This window comes from Leptidea sinapis, chromosome 4 (genome assembly GCF_905404315.1).
Source record: "Leptidea sinapis chromosome 4, ilLepSina1.1, whole genome shotgun sequence".
Lineage (NCBI taxonomy): Eukaryota > Metazoa > Arthropoda > Insecta > Lepidoptera > Pieridae > Leptidea > Leptidea sinapis.
In genome coordinates, this window is record NC_066268.1 from 118693 (window position 1) to 142469 (window position 23777).

At 41.2% G+C, this 23777-nt stretch overlaps 1 long non-coding RNA gene across 2 annotated transcripts in view; it reads left to right on the plus strand.

Annotated features, from left to right (window-relative positions):
* Window positions 1-23777, plus strand: part of LOC126980014 (uncharacterized) — an 80200-nt gene that overhangs the window by 33261 nt on the left and 23162 nt on the right. For both annotated transcript variants that reach the window (XR_007732939.1, XR_007732940.1), the window contains exon 2: window positions 16581-16679. This is a non-coding gene — a long non-coding RNA (uncharacterized LOC126980014). The remainder of the gene's footprint in view (window positions 1-16580; window positions 16680-23777) is intronic.

Below are 23777 nucleotides of genomic sequence, written 5' to 3' on the forward strand. Positions count from 1 at the left end.
TGGATATCGTGTCCGAGGTTCTCGAGGGTGCAAAAAATTATTTTGGGATCATTTTTAAATCCGAGATGGCCGCCGTGCAAGATTATGATCATAAAAATATGGGTATCGTATTTGAGGTTTTCGAGAGTGCACAGAACGATTTTGTTATCATTTTTGAAACCCAACTGGCCGCCGCTCAAAATTATGATAACTCCATTATGGGTGTCGTATCCGAGGTTCTCGAGGGTGCAGAGAACGATTTTGTGATCATTTTTCAAATCAAAGTTGGCTGCGGCTCAAAAGTATGTTAACTACATTATGGTTATCGTATCAGAGGTTCTCGAGGGTGCTGAGAACGATTTTGTGATCATTTTTCAAATCCAAGATGGCTGCGGCTCAAAAGTATGTTAACTACATTATGGTTATCGTATCAGAGGTTTTCGAGGGTGCTGAGAATGATTTTGTGATCATTTTTCAAATCCAAGATGGCCGCTGCACAGATTTATGATTTCAGCAATATGGATATCGTACCCGAGGTTCTCGAGGGTGCAAAGAACGATTTGGTGATCATTTTTCAAATCCAAGATGGCCGCCGTACAAAATTATGATTTAAGCAATATGGATATCTTGTCCTAGGTTCTCGAGGGTGCAGAGAACGATTTTGTGATCATTTTTCAAATCAAAGTTGGCCGCCGCACAAAATTATGATAACTACATTATGGGTATCGTATCCGAGGTTCTCGAGGGTGCTGAGAACGATTTTGTGATCATTTTTCGAATCAAAGATGGCTGCGGCTCAAAAGTATGATAACTACATTATGGGTATCGTATCCGAGGTTCTCGAGGGTGCTGAGAACGATTTTGTGATCATTTTTCAAATCAAAGATGGCTGCGGCTCAAAAGTATGTTAACTACATTATGGTTATCGTATCAGAGGTTCTCGAGGGTGCTGAGAACGATTTTGTGATCATTTTTCAAATCCAAGATGGCCGCCGCTCAAAAGTATGATAACTACATTATGGGTATCGTATCCGAGGTTCTCGAGGGTGCTGAGAACGATTTTGTGATCATTTTTCAAATCAAATATGGCTGCGGCTCAAAAGTATGTTAACTACATTATGGTTATCGTATCAGAGGTTCTCGAGGGTGCTGAGAACGATTTTGTGATCATTTTTCAAATCCAAGATGGCTGCGGCTCAAAAGTATGTTAACTACATTATGGTTATCGTATCAGAGGTTTTCGAGGGTGCTGAGAATGATTTTGTGATCATTTTTCAAATCCAAGATGGCCGCTGCACAGATTTATGATTTCAGCAATATGGATATCGTACCCGAGGTTCTCGAGGGTGCAAAGAACGATTTGGTGATCATTTTTCAAATCCAAGATGGCCGCCGTACAAAATTATGATTTAAGCAATATGGATATCTTGTCCTAGGTTCTCGAGGGTGCAGAGAACAATTTTGGGATCATTTTTAAATCCGAGATGGCCGCCGCTCAAAAGTATGATAACTTGATTATGGGTATCGTATTCGAGGTTCTCGAGGGTGCTGAGAATGATTTTGTGATCAGTTTTAAATCCAAGATTGCCGCCGCTCAATATACGATAACTACATAATGGGTATCGTATGCGAGGTTGTCGAGGGTACTGAGAACGATTTTGTGATCATTTTTCAAAACCAAGATGGCAGCCGTACAAAAATATGATTTCAGCAATATGGATATCGTGTCCGAGGTTCTCGAGGGTGCAGATAATTATTCTGTGATCATTTTTGAAATCCAAGAGCGCTGCCGCAAACAATAATGTTTTCAGACATATGGATATCGTGTCCGAGGTTCTCGAGGGTGCAGAAAACAATTTTGGGATCATTTTTAAATCCGAGATGGCCGCCGCTCAAAAGTATGATAACTTGATTATGGGTATCGTATTCGAGGTTCTCGAGGGTGCTGAGAATGATTTTGTGATCAGTTTTAAATCCAAGATTGCCGCCGCTCAATATACGATAACTACATAATGGGTATCGTATGCGAGGTTGTCGAGGGTACTGAGAACGATTTTGTGATCATTTTTCAAAACCAAGATGGCCGCCGTACAAAAATATGATTTCAGCAATATGGATATCGTGTCCGAGGTTCTCGAGGGTGCAGATAATTATTCTGTGATCATTTTTGAAATCCAAGAGCGCTGCCGCAAACAATAATGTTTTCAGACATATGGATATCGTGTCCGAGGTTCTCGAGGTTGCAGAAAATAATTTTGGGATCATTTTTAAATCCGAGATGGCCGCCGTGCAAGATTATGATCATAAAAATATGGGTATCGCATCCGAGGTTCTCGAGAGTGCACAGAACAATTTTGTGATCATTTTTTAAACCCAACTGGCCGCCGCTCAAAATTATGATAACTCCATTATGGGTGTCGTATTCGAGGTTCTCGAGGGTGCAGAGAACGATTTTGTGATCATTTTTCAAATCAAAGTTGGCCGCCGCTCAAAAGTATTATAACTACATTATGGGTATCGTATCCGAGGTTCTCGAGGGTGCTGAGAACGATTTTGTGATCATTTTTCAAAACCAAGATGGCCGCCGTAAAAAATTATGATTTCAGCAATATGGATATCGTATCCGAGGTTCTCGAGGGTGCAGAGAACGATTTGGTGATCATTTTTCAAATCCAAGATGGCCGCCGCACAAAATTATGGATTTAGCAATATGGTTATCGTGTCCGAGGTTCTCGAATGTGCAGAAAACAATTTTGGGATCATGTTTAAATCCGAGATGGCCGCCGCTCAAAATTATGATAACTACATTATGGTTATCCTATCAGAGGTTCTCGAGGATGCAGATAACGATTTTATGATCATTTTTCAAATCCAAGATGGCCGCCGCTCAAAAGTATGATAACTACATTATGGGTATTGTATCCGAGGTTCTCGAGGGTGCTGAGAACGATTTTGTGATCATTTTTCAAATCCAAGATGGCTGCGGCTCAAAAGTATGTTGACTACATTATGGTTATCGTATCAGAGTTTCTCGAGGGTGCTGAGAACGATTTTGTGATAATTTTTCAAATCCAAGATGGCCGCTGCACAGATTTATGATTTCAGCAATATGGATATCGTGTCCCAGATTCTCGAGGGTGCAGAGAACGATTTGGTGATCATTTTTCAAATCCAATATGGCCGCCGCACAAAAATATGATTTTTGCAATATGGATATCGCGTGAGAGGTTCTCGAGGGTGCAGAGAATTATTCTGTGATCATTTTTGAAATCCAAGAGCGCTGCCGCAAACAATAATGTTTTCAGCAATATGGATATCGTGTCCGAGGTTCTCGAGGGTGCAGAAAATAATTTTGGGATCATTTTAAAATCTGAGATGGCCGCCGTGCAAGATTATGATCATAAAAATATGGGTATCGTATCCGAGGTTTTCGAGAGTGCACAGAACGATTTTGTGATCATTTTTGAAACCCAACTGGCCGCCGCTCAAAATTATGATAACTCCATTATGGGTGTCGTATCCGAGGTTCTCGAGGGTGCAGAGAACGATTTAGTGATCATTTTTCAAATCGAAGTTGGCCGCCGCTCAAAAGTATGATAACTACATTATGGGTATCGTATCCGAGGTTCTCGAGGGTGCAGAGAACGATTTGGTGATCATTTTTCAAAACCAAGATGGCCGCCGCACAAAATTATGGATTTAGCAATATGCTTATCGTGTCCGAGGTTCTCGAATATACAGAAAACTTTTTTGGGATCATGTTTAAATCCGAGATGGCCGCCGCTCAAACTTATGATAACTACATTATGGTTATCGTATCAGAGGTTCCCGAGGATGCAGAGAACAATTTTGTGATCATTTTTCAAATCCAAGATGGCCGCCGCACATAAGTATGATAACTACATTATGGGTATCGTATCTGAGGATTTCGAGGGTGCTGAGAACGATTTTGTGATCATTTTTCAAATCCAAGATGGCCGCCGCACAAAATTATGATTTCAGCAATATGGATATCGTACCCGAGGTTCTCGAGGGTGCAAAGAACAATTTTGTGATCATTTTTCAAATCCAAGATGGCCGCCGCACAAAAGTATGATAACTACATTATGGGTATCGTATCTGAGGTTTACGAGGGTGCTGAGAACGATTTTGTGATCATTTTTCAAATCCAAGATGGCCGCCGCACAAAATTATGATTTCAGCAATATGGATATCGTACCCGAGGTTCTCGAGGGTGCAAAGAACGATTTGGTGATCATTTTTCAAATCCAAGATGGCCGTCACACAAAATTATGATTTTAGCAATATGAATATTTTTGAAATCCAATAGGGCTGCCGCAAACAATAATGTTTTCAGCAATATGGATATCGTGTCCGAGGTTCTCGAGGGTGCAGAAAACAATTTTGGGATCATTTTTAAATTCGAGATGGCCGCCGCTCAAAAGTATGATAACTACATTATGGGTATCGTATCCTAGGTTTTCGAGGGTGCTGAGAACGATTTTGTGATCATTTTTCAAATCCAAGGGGGCTGCCGTGCAAGATTGTGATCACAAAAATATGGGTATCGTATCCGAGGTTCTCGATGGTGCAGAAAACAATTTTGGGATCATTTTTAAATCCGAGATGGCCGCCGCTCAAAATTATGATAACTACATTATGGGTATCGTATCTGAGGTTCTCGAAGGTGCTGAGAACGATTTTGTGATCATTTTTCAAATCCAAGATGGCCGCCGCAAAAAATTAGGATTTCAGCAATATGGATTTCGTACCCGAGGTTCTCGAGAGTGCAAAGAACGATTTGGTGATCATTTTTCAAATCCAAGATGGCCGCCGCACAAAATTATGATTTCAGCAATATGGATATCGTACCCGAGGTTCTCGAGGGTGCAGAAAACAATTTTGGGATCATTTTTCAATCCGAGATGGCCGCCGCTCAAAAGTATGATAACTACATTATGGGTATCGTATCCGAGGTTCTCGAGGGTGCTGAGAACGATTTTGTGATCATTTTTCAAATTCAAGAGGGCCGCCGTGCAAGATTATGATCACAAAAATATGGGTATCGTATCCGAGGTTATCGATGGTGCAGAAAACAATTTTGGGATTATTTTTAAATCCGAGATGGCCGCCGCTCATAATTATGATAACTACAGTATGGATATCGTACCCGTGGTTCTCGAGGGTGCAAAGAACGATTTGGTGATCATTTTTCAAATCCAAGATGGCCGCCGTACAAAATTATGATTTAAGCAATATGGATATCTTGTCCTAGGTTCTCGAGGGTGCAGAGAACAATTTTGGGATCATTTTTAAATCCGAGATGGCCGCCGCTCAAAAGTATGATAACTTGATTATGGGTATCGTATTCGAGGTTCTCGAGGGTGCTGAGAATGATTTTGTGATCAGTTTTAAATCCAAGATTGCCGCCGCTCAATATACGATAACTACATAATGGGTATCGTATGCGAGGTTGTCGAGGGTACTGAGAACGATTTTGTGATCATTTTTCAAAACCAAGATGGCAGCCGTACAAAAATATGATTTCAGCAATATGGATATCGTGTCCGAGGTTCTCGAGGGTGCAGATAATTATTCTGTGATCATTTTTGAAATCCAAGAGCGCTGCCGCAAACAATAATGTTTTCAGACATATGGATATCGTGTCCGAGGTTCTCGAGGGTGCAGAAAACAATTTTGGGATCATTTTTAAATCCGAGATGGCCGCCGCTCAAAAGTATGATAACTTGATTATGGGTATCGTATTCGTGGTTCTCGAGGGTGCTGAGAATGATTTTGTGATCAGTTTTAAATCCAAGATTGCCGCCGCTCAATATACGATAACTACATAATGGGTATCGTATGCGAGGTTGTCGAGGGTACTGAGAACGATTTTGTGATCATTTTTCAAAACCAAGATGGCCGCCGTACAAAAATATGATTTCAGCAATATGGATATCGTGTCCGAGGTTCTCGAGGGTGCAGATAATTATTCTGTGATCATTTTTGAAATCCAAGAGCGCTGCCGCAAACAATAATGTTTTCAGACATATGGATATCGTGTCCGAGGTTCTCGAGGTTGCAGAAAATAATTTTGGGATCATTTTTAAATCCGAGATGGCCGCCGTGCAAGATTATGATCATAAAAATATGGGTATCGCATCCGAGGTTCTCGAGAGTGCACAGAACAATTTTGTGATCATTTTTTAAACCCAACTGGCCGCCGCTCAAAATTATGATAACTCCATTATGGGTGTCGTATTCGAGGTTCTCGAGGGTGCAGAGAACGATTTTGTGATCATTTTTCAAATCAAAGTTGGCCGCCGCTCAAAAGTATTATAACTACATTATGGGTATCGTATCCGAGGTTCTCGAGGGTGCTGAGAACGATTTTGTGATCATTTTTCAAAACCAAGATGGCCGCCGTAAAAAATTATGATTTCAGCAATATGGATATCGTATCCGAGGTTCTCGAGGGTGCAGAGAACGATTTGGTGATCATTTTTCAAATCCAAGATGGCCGCCGCACAAAATTATGGATTTAGCAATATGGTTATCGTGTCCGAGGTTCTCGAATGTGCAGAAAACAATTTTGGGATCATGTTTAAATCCGAGATGGCCGCCGCTCAAAATTATGATAACTACATTATGGTTATCCTATCAGAGGTTCTCGAGGATGCAGATAACGATTTTATGATCATTTTTCAAATCCAAGATGGCCGCCGCTCAAAAGTATGATAACTACATTATGGGTATTGTATCCGAGGTTCTCGAGGGTGCTGAGAACGATTTTGTGATCATTTTTCAAATCCAAGATGGCTGCGGCTCAAAAGTATGTTGACTACATTATGGTTATCGTATCAGAGTTTCTCGAGGGTGCTGAGAACGATTTTGTGATAATTTTTCAAATCCAAGATGGCCGCTGCACAGATTTATGATTTCAGCAATATGGATATCGTGTCCCAGATTCTCGAGGGTGCAGAGATCGATTTGGTGATCATTTTTCAAATCCAATATGGCCGCCGCACAAAAATATGATTTTTGCAATATGGATATCGCGTGAGAGGTTCTCGAGGGTGCAGAGAATTATTCTGTGATCATTTTTGAAATCCAAGAGCGCTGCCGCAAACAATAATGTTTTCAGCAATATGGTTATCGTGTCCGAGGTTCTCGAGGGTGCAGAAAATAATTTTGGGATCATTTTAAAATCTGAGATGGCCGCCGTGCAAGATTATGATCATAAAAATATGGGTATCGTATCCGAGGTTTTCGAGAGTGCACAGAACGATTTTGTGATCATTTTTGAAACCCAACTGGCCGCCGCTCAAAATTATGATAACTCCATTATGGGTGTCGTATCCGAGGTTCTCGAGGGTGCAGAGAACGATTTTGTGATCATTTTTCAAATCGAAGTTGGCCGCCGCTCAAAAGTATGATAACTACATTATGGGTATCGTATCCGAGGTTCTCGAGGGTGCAGAGAACGATTTGGTGATCATTTTTCAAAACCAAGATGGCCGCCGCACAAAATTATGATTTCAGCAATATGGATATCGTACCCGAGGTTCTCGAGGGTGCAAAGAACAATTTTGTGATCATTTTTCAAATCCAAGATGGCCGCCGCACAAAAGTATGATAACTACATTATGGGTATCGTATCTGAGGTTTACGAGGGTGCTGAGAACGATTTTGTGATCATTTTTCAAATCCAAGATGGCCGCCGCACAAAATTATGATTTCAGCAATATGGATATCGTACCCGAGGTTCTCGAGGGTGCAAAGAACGATTTGGTGATCATTTTTCAAATCCAAGATGGCCGTCACACAAAATTATGATTTTAGCAATATGAATATTTTTGAAATCCAATAGGGCTGCCGCAAACAATAATGTTTTCAGCAATATGGATATCGTGTCCGAGGTTCTCGAGGGTGCAGAAAACAATTTTGGGATCATTTTTAAATTCGAGATGGCCGCCGCTCAAAATTATGATAACTACATTATGGGTATCGTATCTGAGGTTCTCGAAGGTGCTGAGAACGATTTTGTGATCATTTTTCAAATCCAAGATGGCCGCCGCAAAAAATTAGGATTTCAGCAATATGGATTTCGTACCCGAGGTTCTCGAGAGTGCAAAGAACGATTTGGTGATCATTTTTCAAATCCAAGATGGCCGCCGCACAAAATTATGATTTCAGCAATATGGATATCGTACCCGAGGTTCTCGAGGGTGCAGAAAACAATTTTGGGATCATTTTTCAATCCGAGATGGCCGCCGCTCAAAAGTATGATAACTACATTATGGGTATCGTATCCGAGGTTCTCGAGGGTGCTGAGAACGATTTTGTGATCATTTTTCAAATTCAAGAGGGCCGCCGTGCAAGATTATGATCACAAAAATATGGGTATCGTATCCGAGGTTATCGATGGTGCAGAAAACAATTTTGGGATTATTTTTAAATCCGAGATGGCCGCCGCTCATAATTATGATAACTACAGTATGGGTATCGTATGTGAGGTTCTCGAGGGTGCTGAGAACGATTTTGTGATCATTTTTCAAATCCAAGATGGCCGCCGCACAAAATTATGATTTCAGCAATATGGATATCGTACCCGAGGTTCTCGAGGGTGCAAAGAACGATTTGGTGATCATTTTTCAAATCCAAGATGGCCGCCGCACAAAATTATGATTTAAGCAATATGGATATCTTGTCCTAGGTTCTCGAGGGTGCAGAGAACAATTTTGTGATCATTTTTCAAATCCAAGATGGCTGCCCCTCAAAAGTATGATAACTACATAACGGGTATCGTATCCGAGGTTGTCGAGGGTATTGAGAACGATTTTGTGATCAATTTTCAAAACCAAGATGGCCGCCGTACAAAATTATGATTTCAGCAATATGGATATCGTATCCGAGGTTCTCGAGGGTGCAGATAATTATTCTGTGATCATTTTTGAAATCCAAGAGCGCTGCCGCAAACAATAATGTTTTCAGACATATGGATATCGTGTCCGAGGTTCTCGAGGGTGCAGAAAATAATTTTGGGATCATTTTTAAATCCGAGATGGCCGCCGTGCAAGATTATGATCATAAAAATATGGGTATCGCATCCGAGGTTCTCGACAGTGCACAGAACGATTTTGTGATCATTTTTGAAACCCAACTGGCCGCCGCTCAAAATTATGATAACTCCATTATGGGTATCGTATCCGAGGTTCTCGAGGGTGCAGAGAACGATTTTGTGATCATTTTTCAAATCAAAGTTGGCCGCCGCTCAAAATTATGATAACTACATTATGGTAATCGTATCCGAGGTTCTCGAGGGTGGTGAGAACGATTTTGTGATCATTTTTCAAAACCAAGATGGCCGCAGTACAAAATTATGATTTCAGCAATATGGATATCGTATACGAGGTTCTCGAGGGTGCAGAGAACGATTTGCTGATCATTTTTCAAATCCAAGATGGCCGCCGCACAAAATTATGATTTCAGCAATATGGATATCGTACCCGAGGTTCTCGAGGGTGCAAAGAACGATTTGGTGATCATTTTTCAAATCAAAGATGGCCGCCGCACAAAATTATGATTTAAGCAATATGGATATCTTGTCCTAGGTTCTCGAGGGTGCAGAGAACGATTTGGTGATCATTTTTCAAATCCATACGGCCGCTGCACAAAATTATGATTGTAGCAATATGGATATCATCTCCGAGGTTCTTGAAGGTGCAGAGAACAATTCTGTGATCATTTGTGAAATCCAAGAGGGCTGCCGCAAACAATAATGTTTTCAGCAATATGAATATCGTGTCCGAGGTTCTCGAGGGTACAGAAAACAATTTTGGGATCATTTTTAATTCCGAGATGGCCGCCGCTTAAAAGTATGATAACTTGATTATGGGTATCGTATCCGAGGTTCTCGAGGGTGCTGAGAACGATTTTGTGATCAGTTTTCAAATCCAAGATTGCCGCCGCTCAATATACGATAACTACATTATGGGTATCGTATCCGAGTTTCTCGAGGGCGCTGAGAACGATTTTGTGATCATTTTTCAAGTCCAAGATGGCCGCCGTGCAAGATTATGATCATAAAAATATGGGTATCGTATCCGAGGTTTTCGAGAGTGCACAGAACGATTTTGTGATCATTTTTGAAACCCAACTGGCCGCCGCTCAAAATTATGATAACTCCATTATGGGTGTCGTATCCGAGGTTCTCGAGGGTGCAGAGAACGATTTTGTGATCATTTTTCAAATCGAAGTTGGCCGCCGCTCAAAAGTATGATAACTACATTATGGGTATCGTATCCGAGGTTCTCGAGGGTGCAGAGAACGATTTGGTGATCATTTTTCAAAACCAAGATGGCCGCCGCACAAAATTATGGATTTAGCAATATGCTTATCGTGTCCGAGGTTCTCGAATATACAGAAAACTTTTTTGGGATCATGTTTAAATCCGAGATGGCCGCCGCTCAAACTTATGATAACTACATTATGGTTATCGTATCAGAGGTTCCCGAGGATGCAGAGAACAATTTTGTGATCATTTTTCAAATCCAAGATGGCCGCCGCACATAAGTATGATAACTACATTATGGGTATCGTATCTGAGGTTTTCGAGGGTGCTGAGAACGATTTTGTGATCATTTTTCAAATCCAAGATGGCCGCCGCACAAAATTATGATTTCAGCAATATGGATATCGTACCCGAGGTTCTCGAGGGTGCAAAGAACAATTTTGTGATCATTTTTCAAATCCAAGATGGCCGCCGCACAAAAGTATGATAACTACATTATGGGTATCGTATCTGAGGTTTACGAGGGTGCTGAGAACGATTTTGTGATCATTTTTCAAATCCAAGATGGCCGCCGCACAAAATTATGATTTCAGCAATATGGATATCGTACCCGAGGTTCTCGAGGGTGCAAAGAACGATTTGGTGATCATTTTTCAAATCCAAGATGGCCGTCACACAAAATTATGATTTTAGCAATATGAATATTTTTGAAATCCAATAGGGCTGCCGCAAACAATAATGTTTTCAGCAATATGGATATCGTGTCCGAGGTTCTCGAGGGTGCAGAAAACAATTTTGGGATCATTTTTAAATTCGAGATGGCCGCCGCTCAAAAGTATGATAACTACATTATGGGTATCGTATCCTAGGTTTTCGAGGGTGCTGAGAACGATTTTGTGATCATTTTTCAAATCCAAGGGGGCTGCCGTGCAAGATTGTGATCACAAAAATATGGGTATCGTATCCGAGGTTCTCGATGGTGCAGAAAACAATTTTGGGATCATTTTTAAATCCGAGATGGCCGCCGCTCAAAATTATGATAACTACATTATGGGTATCGTATCTGAGGTTCTCGAAGGTGCTGAGAACGATTTTGTGATCATTTTTCAAATCCAAGATGGCCGCCGCATAAAATTAGGATTTCAGCAATATGGATTTCGTACCCGAGGTTCTCGAGAGTGCAAAGAACGATTTGGTGATCATTTTTCAAATCCAAGATGGCCGCCGCACAAAATTATGATTTCAGCAATATGGATATCGTACCCGAGGTTCTCGAGGGTGCAGAAAACAATTTTGGGATCATTTTTCAATCCGAGATGGCCGCCGCTCAAAAGTATGATAACTACATTATGGGTATCGTATCCGAGGTTCTCGAGGGTGCTGAGAACGATTTTGTGATCATTTTTCAAATTCAAGAGGGCCGCCGTGCAAGATTATGATCACAAAAATATGGGTATCGTATCCGAGGTTATCGATGGTGCAGAAAACAATTTTGGGATTATTTTTAAATCCGAGATGGCCGCCGCTCATAATTATGATAACTACAGTATGGGTATCGTATGTGAGGTTCTCGAGGGTGCTGAGAACGATTTTGTGATCATTTTTCAAATCCAAGATGGCCGCCGCACAAAATTATGATTTCAGCAATATGGATATCGTACCCGAGGTTCTCGAGGGTGCAAAGAACGATTTGGTGATCATTTTTCAAATCCAAGATGGCCGCCGCACAAAATTATGATTTAAGCAATATGGATATCTTGTCCTAGGTTCTCGAGGGTGCAGAGAACAATTTTGTGATCATTTTTCAAATCCAAGATGGCTGCCCCTCAAAAGTATGATAACTACATAATGGGTATCGTATCCGAGGTTGTCGAGGGTATTGAGAACGATTTTGTGATCAATTTTCAAAACCAAGATGGCCGCCGTACAAAATTATGATTTCAGCAATATGGATATCGTATCCGAGGTTCTCGAGGGTGCAGATAATTATTCTGTGATCATTTTTGAAATCCAAGAGCGCTGCCGCAAACAATAATGTTTTCAGACATATGGATATCGTGTCCGAGGTTCTCGAGGGTGCAGAAAATAATTTTGGGATCATTTTTAAATCCGAGATGGCCGCCGTGCAAGATTATGATCATAAAAATATGGGTATCGCATCCGAGGTTCTCGACAGTGCACAGAACGATTTTGTGATCATTTTTGAAACCCAACTGGCCGCCGCTCAAAATTATGATAACTCCATTATGGGTATCGTATCCGAGGTTCTCGAGGGTGGTGAGAACGATTTTGTGATCATTTTTCAAAACCAAGATGGCCGCAGTACAAAATTATGATTTCAGCAATATGGATATCGTATACGAGGTTCTCGAGGGTGCAGAGAACGATTTGCTGATCATTTTTCAAATCCAAGATGGCCGCCGCACAAAATTATGATTTCAGCAATATGGATATCGTACCCGAGGTTCTCGAGGGTGCAAAGAACGATTTGGTGATCATTTTTCAAATCAAAGATGGCCGCCGCACAAAATTATGATTTAAGCAATATGGATATCTTGTCCTAGGTTCTCGAGGGTGCAGAGAACGATTTGGTGATCATTTTTCAAATCCATACGGCCGCTGCACAAAATTATGATTGTAGCAATATGGATATCGTCTCCGAGGTTCTTGAAGGTGCAGAGAACAATTCTGTGATCATTTGTGAAATCCAAGAGGGCTGCCGCAAACAATAATGTTTTCAGCAATATGAATATCGTGTCCGAGGTTCTCGAGGGTACAGAAAACAATTTTGGGATCATTTTTAATTCCGAGATGGCCGCCGCTTAAAAGTATGATAACTTGATTATGGGTATCGTATCCGAGGTTCTCGAGGGTGCTGAGAACGATTTTGTGATCAGTTTTCAAATCCAAGATTGCCGCCGCTCAATATACGATAACTACATTATGGGTATCGTATCCGAGTTTCTCGAGGGCGCTGAGAACGATTTTGTGATCATTTTTCAAGTCCAAGATGGCCGCCGTGTAAGATTATGATCATTAAAATATGGGTATCGTATCCGAGATTCTCGTGAGTGCACAGAACGATTTTGTGATTATTTTCGAAATCCAAGATGACCGCTGCTCAAAATTATGATAACTACATTATGGGTATCGTATCCGAGGTTCTCGAGGGTGCAGAGAACGATTTGGTGATCATTTTTCAAATCCAAGATGGCCGCCGCACAAAATTATGATTTCAGCAATATGGATATCGTGTCCGAGGTTCTCGAGGTTGCAGAGAACAATTCTGTGATCATCTTTTAAATCCAAGAGAGCTGCCGCAAACAATTATGTTTTCAGCAATATAGATATCGTGGCCGAGGTTCTTGAGGGTGGAGAAAACAATTTTGGGATCATTTTTAAATCCGAGATGGCCGCCGCTTAAAATTATGATAACTACATTATGGGTATCGTATCAGAGGTTCTCGAGGGTCTAGAGAACGATTTTGTGATCATTTTTGAAATCCAAGAGGGCTGCCGCAAACAATTATGTTCTCAGCTATATGGATATCGTGGCCGAGGTTCTCGAGGGTGCAGAAAACAATTTTGGGATCATTTTTAAATCCGAGATGGCTGCCGCTCAAAATAATGATTACTACATTATGGTTATCGTATCACAGGTTCTCGAGGGTGCAGAGAACGATTTTGTGATCATTCTTCAAATCCGAGATGGCCGCCGCTCAAAATTATGATTACTACATTATGGGTATCGTATCCGAGGTTCTCGAGGGTGCTGAGAACAATTTTGTGATCATTTTTCAAATCCAAGAGGGCCGCCGTGCAAGATTATGATCACAAAAATATGGGTATCGTATCCGAGGTTCTCGATGGTGCAAAAAACAATTTTGGGATCATTTTTAAATCCAAGATGGCCGCCGCTCAAAATTTTGATAACTACATAATGGGTATCGTATCACAGGTTCTCGAGGGTGCAGAGAACGATTTGGTGATCATTTTTCAAATCCAAGATGGCCGCCGCACAAAATTATGGATTTAGCAATATGGTTATCGTGTCCGAGGTTCACGAATGTGCAGAAAACAATTTTGGGATCATGTTTAAATCCGAGATGGCCGCCGCTCATAATTATGATAACTACATTATGGTTATCGTATCAGAGGTTCTCGAGGATGCAGAGAACGATTTTGTGATCATTTTTCAAATCCAAGATGGCCGCCGCACAAAATTATGGATTAAGCAATATGGATATCGTACCCGAGGTTCTCGAGGGTGCAGAGAACGATTTGTTGAACATTTTTCAAACCCAAGATGGCCGCCGCACAAAATTATGATTTCAGCAATATGGATATCGTGTCCGAGGTTCTCGAGGTTGCAGAGAACAATTCTGTGATCATCTTTTAAATCCAAGAGAGCTGCCGCAAACAATTATGTTTTCAGCAATAAAGATATCGTGGCCGAGGTTCTTGAGGGTGGAGAAAACAATTTTGGGATCATTTTTAAATCCGAGATGGCCGCCGCTCAAAATTATGATAACTACATTATGGGTATCGTATCAGAGGTTCTCGAGGGTCTAGAGAACGATTTTGTGATCATTTTTGAAATCCAAGAGGGCTGCCGCAAACAACTATGTTCTCAACTATATGGATATCGTGGCGGAGGTTCTCGAGGGTGCAGAAAACAATTTTGGGATCATTTTTAAATCCGAGATGGCCGCCGCTCAAAATTATGATTACTACATTATGGGTATCGAATCACAGGTTCTCGAGGGTGCAGAGAACGATTTTGAGATCATTCTTCAAATCCAAGATGGCCGCCGCTCAAAAGTATGATAACTACATTATGGGTATCGTATCCAAGGTTCTCGAGGGTGCTGAGAACGATTTTGTGATCATTTTTCAAATCCAAGCTGGCCGCCGTGCAAGATTATGATCACAAAAATATGGGTATCGTATCCGAGGTTCTCGATGGTGCAGAAAACAATTTTGGGATCATGTTTAAATCCGAGATGGCCGCCGCTCAAAATTATGATTTAAGCAATATGGATATCTTGTCCTAGTTTCTCGAGGATGCAGAGAACGATTTTGTGATCATTTTTCAAATCCAAGATGGCCGCCGCACAAAATTATGGATTAAGCAATATGGATATCGTACCCGAGGTTCTCGAATGTGAAGAAAACAATTTTGGGATCATGTTTAAATCCGAGATGGCCGCCGCTCAAAATTATGAAAACTACATTATGGTTATCGTATCAGAGGTTCTCGAGGGTGCTGAGAACGATTTTGTGATCATTTTTCAAATCCAAGCTGGCCGCCGCACAAAATTATGATTTCAGCAATATGGATATCGTACCCGAGGTTCTCGAGGGTGAAAAGAACGATTTGGTGATCATTTTTCAAATCCAAGATGGCCGCCGCACAAAATTATGATTTAAGCAATATGGATATCTTGTCCTAGTTTCTCGAGGGTGCAAAGAACGATTTGGTGATCATTATTCAAATCCAAGATGGCCGCTACACAAAATTATGATTTTAGCAATATGATTATTTTTGAAATCCAAGAGGGCTGCCGCAAACAATAATGTTTTCAGCAATATGGATATCGTGTCCGAGGTTCTCGAGGTCGCAGAAAACAATTTTGGGATCATTTTTAAATCCGAGATGGCCGCCGCTCAAAAGTATGATAACTACATTATGGGTATCGTATCCGAGGTTCTCGAGGGTGCTGAGAACGATTTTGTGATCATTTTTCAAATCCAAAAGGGGCCGCCGTGCAAGATTATGATCACAAAAATATGGGTATCGTATCCGAGGTTGGCGATGGTGCAGAAAACAATTTTGGGATCATTGTTAATTCCGAGATGGCCGCCGCACAAAATTATGATTTCAGCAATATGGATATCGTACCCGAGGTTCTCGAGGGTGCAAAGAACGATTTGGTGATCATTTTTCAAATCCAAGATGGCCGCCGCACAAAATTATGATTTAAGCAATATGGATATCTTGTCCTAGGTTCTCGAGGGTGCAGAGAACAATTTTGTGATCATTTTTCAAATTCAAGATGGCTGCCGCTCAAAAGTATGATAACTACATAATGGGTATCTTATCCGAGGTTGTCGAGGGTATTGAGAACGATTTTGTGATCAATTTTCAAAACCAAGATGGCCGCCGTACAAAATTATGATTTCAGCAATATTGATATCGTATCCGAGGTTCTCGAGGGTGCAGATAATTATTCTGTGATCATTTTTGAAATCCAAGAGCGCTGCCGCAAACAATAATGTTTTCAGACATATGGATATCGTGTCCGAGGTTCTCGAGGGTGCAGAAAATAATTTTGGGATCATTTTTAAATCCGAGATGGCCGCCGTGCAAGATTATGATCACAAAAATATGGGTATCGTATCCGAGGTTGGCGATGGTGCAGAAAACAATTTTGGGATCATTGTTAATTCCGAGATGGCCGCCGCACAAAATTATGATTTCAGCAATATGGATATCGTACCCGAGGTTCTCGAGGGTGAAAAGAAAGATTTGGTGATCATTTTTCAAATCCAAGATGGCCGCCGCACAAAATTATGATTTAAGCAATATGGATATCTTGTCCTAGTTTCTCGAGGGTGCAAAGAACGATTTTGTGATCATTTTTGAAACCCAACTGGCCGCCGCTCAAAATTATGATAACTCCATTATGGGTATCGTATCCGAGGTTCTCGAGGGTGGTGCGAACGATTTTGTGATCATTTTTCAAAACCAAGATGGCCGCAGTACAAAATTATGATTTCAGCAATATGGATATCGTATACGAGGTTCTCGAGGGTGCAGAGAACGATTTGCTGATCATTTTTCAAATCCAAGATGGCCGCCGCACAAAATTATGGATTTAGCAATATGGTTATCGTGTCCGAGAATCTCGAATGTGCAGAAAACAATTTTGGGATCATGTTTATTTCCGAGATGGCCGCCCCTCAAAATTATGATAACTACATTATGGTTATCCTATCTGAGGGTCTCGAGGATGCAGAGAACGATTTTGTGATCATTTTTCAAATCCGAGATGGCCGCCGCTCAAAAGTATGATAACTACATTATGGGTATCCTATCTGAGGTTCTCGAGGGTGCTGAGAACGATTTTGTGACCATTTTTCAAATCCAAGATGGCCGCCGCACAAAATTATGATTTCAGCAATATGGATATCGTACCCGAGGTTCTCGAGGGTGCAGAGAACGATTTGGTGATCATTTTTCAAATCCATACGGCCGCCGCACAATATCGTCTCCGAGGTTCTTGAAGGTGCAGAGAACAATTCTGTGATCATTTGTGAAATCCAAGAGGGCTGCCGCAAACAATAATGTTTTCAGCAATATGAATATCGTGTCCGAGGTTCTCGAGGGTACAGAAAACAATTTTGGGATCATTTTTAATTCCGAGATGGCCGCCACTCAAAAGTATGATAACTTGATTATGGGTATCGTATCCGAGGTTCTCGAGGGTGCTGAGAACGATTTTGTGATCAGTTTTCAAATCCAAGATTGCCGCCGCTCAATATACGATAACTACATTATGGGTATCGTATCCGAGTTTCTCGAGGGCGCTGAGAACGATTTTGTGATCATTTTTCAAGTTCAAGATGGCCGCCGTGTAAGATTATGATCATTAAAATATGGGTATCGTATCCGAGATTCTCGTGAGTGCACAGAACGATTTTGTGATCATTTTTGAAATCCAAGATAGCCGCTGCTCAAAATTATGATAACTACATTATGGGTATCGTATCCGAGGTTCTCGAGGGTGCAGAGAACGATTTTGTGATCATTTTTCAAATCCAAGATGGCCGCCGCACAAAATTATGATTTCAGCAATATGGATATCGTACCCGAGGTTCTCGAGGGTGCAGAGAACGATTTGGTGATCATTTTTCAAATCCAAGATGGCCACCGCACAAAATTATGATTTCAGCAATATGGATATCGTACCCGAGGTTCTCGAGGGTGCAGAGAACGATTTGGTGATCATTTTTCAAATCCAAGATGGCCGCCGCACAAAATTATGATTTCAGCAATATGGATATCGTGTCCGAGGTTCTCGAGGTTGCAGAGAACAATTCTGTGATCATCTTTTAAATCCAAGAGAGCTCCCGCAAACAATTATGTTTTCAGCAATATAGATATCGTGGCCGAGGTTCTTGAGGGTGGAGAAAACAATTTTGGGATCATTTTTAAATCCGAGATGGCCGCCGCTTAAAATTATGATAACTACATTATGGGTATCGTATCCGAGGTTCTCGAGGGTGGAGAAAACAATTTTGGGATCATTTTTAAATCCGAGATGGCCGCCGCTCAAAATTATGATAACTACATTATGGGTATCGTATCAGAGGTTTTCGAGGGTGCAGAAAACGATTTTGTGATCAGTTTTGAAATCCAAGATGGCCGCCGCTCAAAAGTATGATAACTACATTATGGGTATCGTATCCAAGGTTCTCGAGGTGGCTGAGAACGATTTTGTGATCATTTTTCAAATCCAAGCGGGCCGCCGTGCAAGATTATGATCACAAAAATATGGGTATCGTATCCGAGGTTCTCGATGATGCAGAAAACAATTTTGGGATCATTTTTAAATCCGAGATGGCCGCCGTGCAAGATTATGATCACAAAAATATGGGTATCGTATCCGAGGTTCTCGATGGTGCAGAAAACAATTTTGGGATCATTTTTAAATCCGATATGGTCGCCGCTCAAAATTATGATAACTACATAATGGGTATCGTATCACAGGTTCTCGAGGGTGCAGAGAACGATTTGGTGATCATTTTTCAAATCCAAGATGGCCGCCGCACAAAATTATGGATTTAGCAATATGGTTATCGTGTCCGAGGTTCTCGAATGTGCAGAAAACAATTTTGGGATCATGTTTAAATCCGAGATGGCCGCCGCTCAAAATTATGATTTAAGCAATATGGATATCTTGTCCTAGTTTCTCGAGGGTGCAGAGAACGATTTGGTGATCATTTTTCAAATCCATACGGCCGCCGCACAAAATTATGATTTTAGCAATATGAATATCGTCTCCGAGGTACTTGAAGCTGCAGAGAACAATTCTGTGATCATTTGTGAAATCCAAGAGGGCTGCCGCAAACAATTATGTTCTCAGCTATATGGATATCGTGGCCGAGGTTCTCGAGGGTGCAGAAAACAATTTTGGGATCATTTTTAAATCTGAGATGGCCGCCGCTCAAAATTATGATAACTTCATTATGGGTATCGTATCACAGGTTCTCGAGGGTGCAGAGAACGATTTTGTGATCATTCTTCAAATCCAAGATGGCCGCCGCTCAAAAGTATGATAACTACATTATGGGTATCGTATCCAAGGTTCTCGAGGGTGCTGAGAACGATTTTGTGATCATTTTTGAAATCAAAGAGGGCTGCCGCAAACAACTATGTTCTCAACTATATGGATATCGTGGCCGAGGTTCTCGAGGGTGCAGAAAACAATTTTGCGATCATTTTTAAATCCGAGATGGCCGCCGCTCAAAATTATGATTACTACATTATGGGTATCGTATCACAGGTTCTCGAGGGTGCAGAGAACGATTTTGTGATCATTCTTCAAATCCAAGATGGCCGCCGCACAAAATTATGATTTAAGCAATATGTATATCTTGTCCTAGGTTCTCGAGGGTGCAGAGAACGATTTGGTGATCATTTTTCAAATCCAAGATGGCCGCCGCACAAAATTTTTATTTTAGCAATATGGATATCGTGTCCGAGGTCCTCGAGGTTGCAGAGAACAATTCTGTGATCATCTTTTAAATCCAAGAGAGCTGCCGCAAACAATTATGTTTTCAGCAATATATATATCGTGGCCGAGGTTCTTGAGTGTGGAGAAAACAATTTTGGGATCATTTTTATATCCGAGATGGCCGCCGCTCAAAATTATGATAACTACATTATGGGTATCGTATCAGAGGTTCTCGAGGGTGCAGAGAACGATTTTGTGATCATTTTTGAAATCCAAGAGGGCTGCCGCAAACAATTATGTTCTCAGCTATATGGATATTGTGGCCGAGGTTCTCGAGGGTGCAGAAAACAATTTTGGGATCATTTTTAAATCCGAGATGGCCGCCGCTCAAAATTATGATTACTACATTATGGGTATCGTATCACAGGTTCTCGAGAGTGCACAGAACGATTTTGTGATCATATTTGAAACCCAACTGGCCGCCGCTCAAATTTATGATAACTCCATTATGGGTATCGTATCCGAGGTTGTCGAAGGTGCTGAGAACGATTTTGTGATCATTTTTCAAAACCAAGATGGCCGCCGTACAAAATTATGATTTCTGCAATATGGATATCGTATCCGAGGTTCTCGAGGGTGCAGATAATTATTCTGTGATCATTTTTGAAATCCAAGAGCGCTGCCGCAAACAATAATGTTTTCAGCATTATGGATATCGTGTCCGAGGTTCTCGAGGGTGCAGAAAATAATTTTGGGATCATTTTTAAATCCGAGATGGCCGCCGTGCAAGATTATGATCATAAAAATATGGGTATCGTATCCGAGGTTTTCGAGAGTGCACAGAACGATTTTGTTATCATTTTTGAAACCCAACTAGCCGCCGCTCAAAATTATGATAACTCCATTATGGGTGTCGTATCCGAGGTTCTCGTGGGTGCAGAGAACGATTTCGTGATAATTTTTCAAATCGAAGTTGGCCGCCACTTAAAAGTATGATAACTACATTATGGGTATCGTATCCGAGGTTCTCGAGGGTGCTGAGAACGATTTTGTGATCATTTTTCAAAACCAAGATGGCCGGCGTACAAAATTATGATTTCAGCAATATGGATATCGTATCCGAGGTTCTTGAGGGTGCAGAGAACGATTTGGTGATCATTTTTCAAATCCAAGATGGCCGCCGCACAAAATTATGGATTCAGCAATATGTTTTTCGTGTCCAAGGTTCTCGAATGTGCAGAAAACAATTTTGGGATCATGTTTAAATCCGAGATGGCCGCCGCTCAAAATTATGATAACTACATAATGGGTATCGTATCACAGGTTCTCGAGGGTGCAGAGATCAATTTTGTGATCATTTTTCAAATCCAAGATGGCCGCCGCACAAACTTATGGATTTAGCAATATGGTTATGGTGTCCGAGGTTCTCGAATGTGCAGAAAACAATTTTGGGATCATGTTTATTTCCGAGATGGCCGCCGCTCAAAATTATGATAACTACATTATGGTTATCGTATCAGAGGTTCTCGAGGATGCAGATAACGATTTTATGATCATTTTTCAAATCCAAGATGGCCGCCGCTCAAAATTATGATAACTCCATTATGGGTGTCGTATCCGAGGTTCTCGAGGGTGCAGAGAACGATTTTGTGATCATTTTTCAAATCGAAGTTGGCCGCCGCTTAAAAGTATGATAACTACATTATGGGTATCGTATCCGAGGTTCTCGAGGGTGAAGAGAACGATATGTTGATCATTTTTCAAATTCAAGATGGCCGCCGCACAAAATTATGATTTCAGCAATATGGATATTGTGTCCGAGGTTCAAAACGGTTGCAGAGAACAATTCTGTGATCATCTTTTAAATCCAAGGGAGCTGCCGCAAACAATTATGTTTTCAGCAATATAGATATCGTGGCCGAGGTTCTCGAGGGTGGAGAAAACAATTTTGGGATCATTCTTCAAATCCAAGATGTCCGCCGCTCAAAATTATGATAACTACATTATGGGTATCGTATCACAGGTTCTCGAGGGTGCAGAGAACGATTTTGTGATCATTCTTCAAATCCAAGATGGCCGGCGCTCAAAAGTATGATAACTACATTATGGGTATCGTATCCAAGGTTCTCGAGGGTGCTGAGAACGATTTTGTGATAATTTTTCAAATCCAAGAGGGCCGCCGTGCAAGATTATGATCACAAAAATATGGGTATCGTATCCGAGGTTCTCGATGGTGCAGAAAACAATTTTTGGATCATTTTTAAATCCGAGATGGCCGCCGCTCAAAATTATGATAACTACATAATGGGTATCGTATCACAGGTTCTCGAGGGTGCAGAGAACGATTTGGTGATCATTTTTCAAATCCAAGATGGCCGCCGCCCAAAATTATGGATTTAGCAATATGGTTATCGTGTCCGAGGTTCTCGAATGTGCAGAAAACAATTTTGGGATCATGTTTAAATCCGAGATGGCCGCCGCTCAAAATTATGATAACTACATTATGGGTATCGTATCACAGGTTCTCGAGGGTGCAGAGAACGATTTTGTGATCATTTTTCAAAACCAAGATGGCCGCTGTACAAAATTATGATTTCAGCAATGTGGATATCGTATCCGAGGTTCTCGAGGGTGCAGAGAACGATTTGGTGATAATTTTTCAAATCCAAGATGGCCGCCGCACAAAATTATGGATTTTGCAATATGTTTATCGTGTCCAAGGTTCTCGAATGTGCAGAAAACAATTTTGGGATCATGTTTAAATCCGAGATGGCCGCCGCTCAAAAGTATGATAACTTGATTATGGGTATTGTATCCGAGTTTCTCGAGGGTGCTGAGAACGATTTTGTGATCAGTTTTCAAATCCAAGATTGCCGCCACTCAATATACGATAACTTCATTATGGCTATCGTATCCGAGGTTCTCGATTGTGCAGAAAACAATTTTGGGATAATTTTTCAATCCGAGATGGCCGCCGCTGAAAAATTATGATAACTACATAATGGGTATCGTATCACAGGTTCTCGAGGGTGCAGAGATCAATTTTGTGATCATTTTTCAAATCCAAGATGGCCGCCGCACAAACTTATGGATTTAGCAATATGGTTATGGTGTCCGAGGTTCTCGAATGTGCAGAAAACAATTTTGGGATCATGTTTAAATCCGAGATGGCCGCCGCTCAAAATTATGATTTAAGCAATATGGATATCTTGTCCTAGTTTCTCGAGGGTGCAGAGAACGATTTGGTGATCATTTTTCAAATCCATACGGCCGCCGCACAAAATTATGATTTTAGCAATATGAATATCGTCTCCGAGGTACTTGAAGCTGCAGAGAACAATTCTGTGATCATTTGTGAAATCCAAGAGGGCTGCCGCAAACAATTATGTTCTCAGCTATATGGATATCGTGGCCGAGGTTCTCGAGGGTGCAGAAAACAATTTTGGGATCATTTTTAAATCTGAGATGGCCGCCGCTCAAAATTATGATAACTTCATTATGGGTATCGTATCACAGGTTCTCGAGGGTGCAGAGAACGATTTTGTGATCATTCTTCAAATCCAAGATGGCCGCCGCTCAAAAGTATGATAACTACATTATGGGTATCGTATCCAAGGTTCTCGAGGGTGCTGAGAACGATTTTGTGATCATTTTTGAAATCAAAGAGGGCTGCCGCAAACAACTATGTTCTCAACTATATGGATATCGTGGCCGAGGTTCTCGAGGGTGCAGAAAACAATTTTGCGATCATTTTTAAATCCGAG